The sequence below is a fragment of the Fundulus heteroclitus genome, chromosome 14 (genome assembly GCF_011125445.2).
Source record: "Fundulus heteroclitus isolate FHET01 chromosome 14, MU-UCD_Fhet_4.1, whole genome shotgun sequence".
NCBI lineage: Eukaryota > Metazoa > Chordata > Actinopteri > Cyprinodontiformes > Fundulidae > Fundulus > Fundulus heteroclitus.
In genome coordinates this window covers 14,497,781-14,503,780 of record NC_046374.1, presented here as the reverse complement: position 1 = coordinate 14,503,780, position 6,000 = coordinate 14,497,781, and the positions used below count along the sequence as shown (strand labels likewise).

Sequence of the window (6,000 nt, the reverse complement as noted above, 5' to 3'; positions counted from 1 at the left end):
TGATGCCCAGTCTTTCCACATCCTTCCTCTGCATTTTTTTTTTGTTGGCTCACTCTTTCTGCCCCTCCTAGTAAATAATTAATTTTCTCCGAGATCTCACACGTTTGAGCCCTTTACTCCCACTATACAGTCAAGCTGAAGAAGTGTGGATTCACACTATGATGGGAAACACGATTTAGCTTTTACCTATGCGGTCTCTGTGTTTATAAGACTTTATATCATCTACGTTAATCTATCATGAGTCTGCCTGCGTGCACACACTGGTGGAGCTGTCCTTCCCATCTTTGAAAGCAACCTTTAACATCCCTTTATATCCCCACTCTGCTTTAGGGGTGTGTGAATGGGGGTATTGGAAAGCATGGATAAAATGGGATTCTTATGGATTGAAGCAGAAGAACTTGTTTTAAACTTCAGGAAATCAAACTGGGGTATGTTTGAATGTGCACATCTTGAACCTTTATCATTTTAGTTCTTTGTCCTTGAGAACTAAAGAATAACTCCTGCAAAAGTTGTTGAATGTTTTTTTTTTTTATTGACTCTTTTATTGATTTTAATATACCTCCACTAACTACACTGTAGAGTCCTATAGAAAGAAACAACAAACAGCACAGGAAACAGATGGACACTTGAAACAGCCTTACTATCCTTTCCAGGCCTCAATAAGCACAAACACTTCCAGAACGAAGCAAGGTTCGGCTTTTCTTTCTTCTTTTCCAGTTCTCGTGTTTTTGATCTCGCATGACAGAATCCTTTTAAAAGAATAGAGATATAAATAAATAAAAAGGCCATAAAAGTTTAAGTAAGCAAACTATTTACAGTGTGTGTAACTAACTAACCGGTTCACATAGTAAAATACTTTTACTCAACAAAATATGATCTTACATGTTATAAAGTCCAAGTATTTTTTTTTCTCCAGAATTTCTTGATTTTACCAGATTTTAATTTAATGGAAAAATTTAATCACATAAATACTTTATCATGCATCACTTTGACCCAATCTTCCCTCCCTGGAGCCTCTTCACCCATTTGCTAGTAATAGCTTTTTACTAGCCATTAACAAAACCCTCTGCATATTTGTCTCCTAATTTTGTTAATCTTTTGTTTCCTCTCTCCATGTATAAAAAGTTAAATGGGAATGGAAATGTCACCCTCTTCAAATCATGTTAACTGCAAACTATTCAGAGGCATTGCCAGAAAACATGGAAGTGATTGGCTCTACTCTGCATTGTCTCTGACATCTTGTATGAGGATGTTTCTTTTTTGTTTTGTTTTTGTTTTTTTGCTGCTGTAATAAAATATCTAACAATTTTCTTCCAGCCAAACCCCATCCATGAAAGGGAACAAGATGTTTTACTCTGTTGCCTACAGATCTTTTTTATTTATTTATTAAGGGAAACCCCTAGTCATGGATTCAACTGCTCTGAGATGTATTCTAAGTTTCCTATCACTTAAAATCAGAATCATCTTTATTTGCCAATATTTGTGTGCAATCCAGGAATATGACTTTAGTTACAGCGCTCACAGCATACAGAAATTTGATATACATATAGAAAGAGTATGGTTTGGTTTCTTTCTGTTTTTTTGTGTTGGGGAAAAAAAAGAAAAGGGAGGCAGTGTTTTGGTAAAAAAGCAACACATTTGTTTCACAGCAATGTAATTGACTGCTCAGTCTTTAAGGAGTTCATTGTGTTCATTAGAGTAACAGCCTTGGCGAAGAAACTGTCTCTGTAGCGGCTGGATTTTGTAAATAGTTGTGTAAACAGGTTGTATGCAGGATGTGTGGGATCTGCAGAGATGTTGGCAGTCTTTTTCCTGACCCTGACAAAGTCCTGGATGGAGGGAAGGTGAGCCCTGAGGATGGTTCTCTGCAGACCGGACCCGTCCTGTCCTGTTTTTTGGGTGAAAACGGGACAGACTGAAGAGGAGAGTTGCTGCAGGAAGTGCAGTCTCTGCTGGGCCTTCTGTCCGTGTGTCAGGACCATCTCAGGTCCTGGGAAATGGTGGTTCCTAGGACCCAGAAGTGGTGCAAAGCAGACATAGTGTTGTTGAGGATGGTGAGGGGAAGCAGATGTTCTCCAGTAGTCCACCATCATCTGATGCTGGTGCTCCTCCATGTCTCCTGTTGCTGCCGGACAGTCAGGAAGCTGGTGATCCACTGACAGGTGGAGATTTGTTACTGTGAGCCGGGTGAGCTTCTGGTGAAGGATGTCTGGGTCTTTGTCTGAGGTTTCTGAAGGCTTTCACATAAAAATTCACCTGAAATAATCACCGCCCCTCTCCTATGGTCTGTTCTACATGACGAATAAAATATTGGACCTGTTTCTTTTCGTTTTCCTTCACCATCTGGTGGGTCTCCTGCAACAATGTGACTCCCGCCCCCTCCTTTCTCAGCTTCCCTAATTCAGTCCTTTTGTTTTTGGTTGAACCCCAAACTGTATGTGAGGCTTTAACACCTTTTTTTTGTGTTGTCATAGTCTCAATTTTTGCTCTCTATTTTTCACCTCTACTCCCTGAAAACCCCTTAAGCTGCAGATACACCAAACTATAAAGAGTATTGAACAACACAGTTCCCAAACCTTCACTGTTGAACTAGTGGTTCACATAATGACCTCCTTTTGTAGGTTGTCTGCGTTGTGACCCTTTCCAAGCTTTGACCGGTCTGTTCAGAGGGATGACCTCTTGCTTCCAGGGGGAGTGGACCCTCTGCGTTGCAGTTAGCTTTGTTCTTGTGTATTATGTCCAGAAAAACAAAAAAAGAGATGCCCCAACCTCTATGAAATACATAAAAAAATTACCTTACTAAAACGACCTGAGTGAATTTCTCCAGTTTGAAGTCCGTGTGAAGGAAACGCTGTTTCTCATCTAACCCTTTGGAGCAGGGGTAACATTTTTCCAAGTACCCCTTTAGATACCTCATGCTGATAGTATTTTTTAAACAGCCTTTTGTACTGTTAAATACATTAGGAATTATGTATGTTTTTAAAAATATATAGAAAAACACCCAATATTAGGGATTTGGTGGAGATTAGGTCCTCGTTCTCGATAAAGCCAAACTCGGTGTAACTGTTATACTTCCTAATTTTAGCTGATGTGACTTTTACCTCACTTGATGAAGTGGACGGAGTTAAATATTTGTCCACTGAGTTACTTAGCTCAACCCCAACGCATCCTCAGCAGTGCCTCCTCAGGCCAAACAATATGCATTTCACTGACCCCCAACCCACGGATCCCCAACCTATGGTTCACGGACCCCCGGGGGTCTGGGGACCCCAGTTTGAGGGCCGCCGCTTTGGAGAACACCACCAGAACACAAGAACCAGAAGTTGTCAGAATCCCCATCTTTTTAAATGCAGTGTTGTTCAGTCTTTGTCCTGGCTTTTCTCCTAAAATTGTTTATGTCCAGTTTCTTTCTCTTTGGGTGTCTTCCCTTAACCATGTCCTTAGTCGCCTCCTCAGTGATCTAGTAAATACGTTTCTCCCTTGTTAGTCAGCCACAGCCTCACCAGGAATAGTGCCTGGAAGTGTATTTTTTACTTTTGTGTATTCCTTCCCTTTCTTCAGTACCCCCAGAGCGTAATCTTGGTCCAGAAACACTTTATTCCCCTCATTCATGAAGCCATTTTTCTTCCATGCTTTCTTTATTTTCGCATCCTTGTTTCTGAAACTCCTAAAGTTTACCATGATTGATCTTGGTGGGGACGCCAGGGAAAGTCATGGCGCTGGAGACCGATGAGCTCTCTCTGTTTGAAAGTAAAGGGAAGAAGTCATTTGTGGTTTTTCTCTGAAAAGGTTTTTGCTGAATTGACCCATTGATCGTGCACCTTCCTCCCTCTTTAGCTCCGTGAATCCTAACATCCTCCCTCAGTGAGCGTCCCCCTTGATCCACCAGCCTGACTTCAACATGTTTCTGTAGTGTAGCATCCTTACACTGTTATAACCGCCATTCAGCTCCATCGATCCTCTTTAATTTCTTTAAGGTTGTGTAAGTTTTTAACTCTCGCAGCTCTTGTAGTATTGTTTCCAAATTTGCCATGTTTAGAGCAAACTGAGCCTCTTTAATTTGGCTCCTCAGGCTCGACTCTGTTGATTGTGTCGGCTTCTTATCCTGATCCCTTAGTGCTGAAGCTAATGTTGCTCTTTCATCGTCCCTTCCGACGTCTAACACAGGTTTTTGAGATTTTCTGTCATATTCTGCTCTGGTCACAATCGGTTCCCTTCTTTGGATATAATCTTACTAGTCCTTTGATGTCTTAGTTCAAGGATAATCGTTCCTGGTAAAACCTGGGTCAGGGAGCACACACTGCGTTTATGAGAAAACCTTTTACTGGCAACTTTTTGTTGAGGTAAATGTTTGAAGCATTCAGTTGATGTTGTAAAATAAATATAATAAGTTGTCTTTGCTATGGCAACACTTACTGACATTTGGCATCAAGTTTCTAAAGACGAGAATAATCATCTAATAATACTTTTCTCTGCACTCTGGGAATACAAGATGTATTATGATGATGTTTGACTCATAGATTTAACTACACTGTTGGATATTTGCTTCTGTTGGTTGACAGGACTCTTAAAAGGCTCCTTTTAAAAATAGTTATATATAGAAATATTTTTGGCAATCCTAACTGGTTTAGGAAAATGTTATTCTGATTTAATATCAGACGATTGGTAAAGAGGATTTTGTGTCTCTTTGCACCGCGTTTGTAAATGTCTGGTTTCAGTCAACAAACAAACACTGAGATATAAAGCTGCAATTGTGAAAGGAAATAAATTGTGCGACTTTCCGGATGGCAAAACCAAACATCATCCCAGACTTCTTCAGCTGCAGCGGAGCGATGCTCTCATCTCTGAATCCTCTTCCGGTCTGGCTTTCTTCCTGAACACCAGCTCGCTCTGGTTATCGGCTATATCCTCACCTCGGACAGCTGCACCTAGAAGTACAATAAGAACTCTGAGTTGACCCAATTTGTGCATTTTTGAACATTATATACTAAATTTAGTTTAAACTGGTTATCCTTGATGGAATGGTTTAGTCCGGCCGCTCCAGGCGCCTCTCCCTCACTGCACAGCAGGTGGCTGACTCTGTTTAGAGGAACACACAAACAACGACAGACATAGGCTCTGTCAGATCCTCCGAATGCAGCTTGAACTGCGTTTCCAGATGTTGTGGGTGTTTCTAACAGAGTAAGGCTGCCAGGTGTGATGCTTCAGAGTGGTGCTGATCAAGTAAGAAATCAATTGGATGGATAAACGAGAGCCCAACATGTAACACCTTATTTCAGTAGCGTTTGCCGGGGTTTGCGGTACCCCTCTGGTAAACTACTTACGCATTCATTCCCCACTCTGTTCCTCCCTTTCATCCAGGAAGATTCAGATTTGTCACATTAAATGACGTGACTGTCAATTCAGTTTGTTTATGTAGCACCAGTTAACAACCTGTCGTACTCATGTAGAGCTAGATTAGTTTCAACAGTGGAGGATATTTTATCTGAATGAAGCACCGTTGGAAAGCAGAGAAGGAGCTGGGAAGTGGTCACAGAGCAATAGTCAGCTCTGACTGATTAAAGTCTTTGTCTCCTCTGAACTAGAACTTTCAAGCCCTGCCGAGGCAGCCTCTTCAAATCAGCAAAACGCAGTACATCCAAGGTAAGCTGCTCTCATTCCTGTTCACACACACAAACACACATACACAGGAACATCCCTACCACGCATTTCAGAGAATGAGGCAGTGATAAATGTTGAGGTGTGTGCCTGTGTGTGGGTGAGGCAGAGATCTCCTGAGGCCTGCAGAAACTGATGAGCAGGGAGCCAGTAAAGAGGCTTTATGAGGATAATAAAAGTCTACAGCTGCAGTCTACAGGGTCCCCCGCTGGAACTCTCAAAGGCGTCTCATGCTTGTCTGTCTCGCTATACTGTAGCCTTCGGTTTACACACTGCAAGTTTTAAAACCACTCAGCTTCATACAGTAATTGTCTTAAATCGCAGGCTTAGGTAATCCGATGA

The 6,000-nt window shown here is 41.5% G+C and overlaps 1 protein-coding gene across 1 annotated transcript in view; it reads left to right on the top strand.

The window, feature by feature from the left end:
- Window positions 1–645: 645 nt before the first annotated feature.
- Window positions 646–6,000, top strand: part of LOC105918793 (polymerase (DNA directed) nu) — a 40,540-nt gene continuing 35,185 nt past the window's right edge. Inside the window, exons 1-2 of the mRNA XM_036146343.1 lie at window positions 646–690; window positions 5,586–5,643. The gene's annotated coding sequence lies outside the window, so the exon portion shown is untranslated. The remainder of the gene's footprint in view (window positions 691–5,585; window positions 5,644–6,000) is intronic.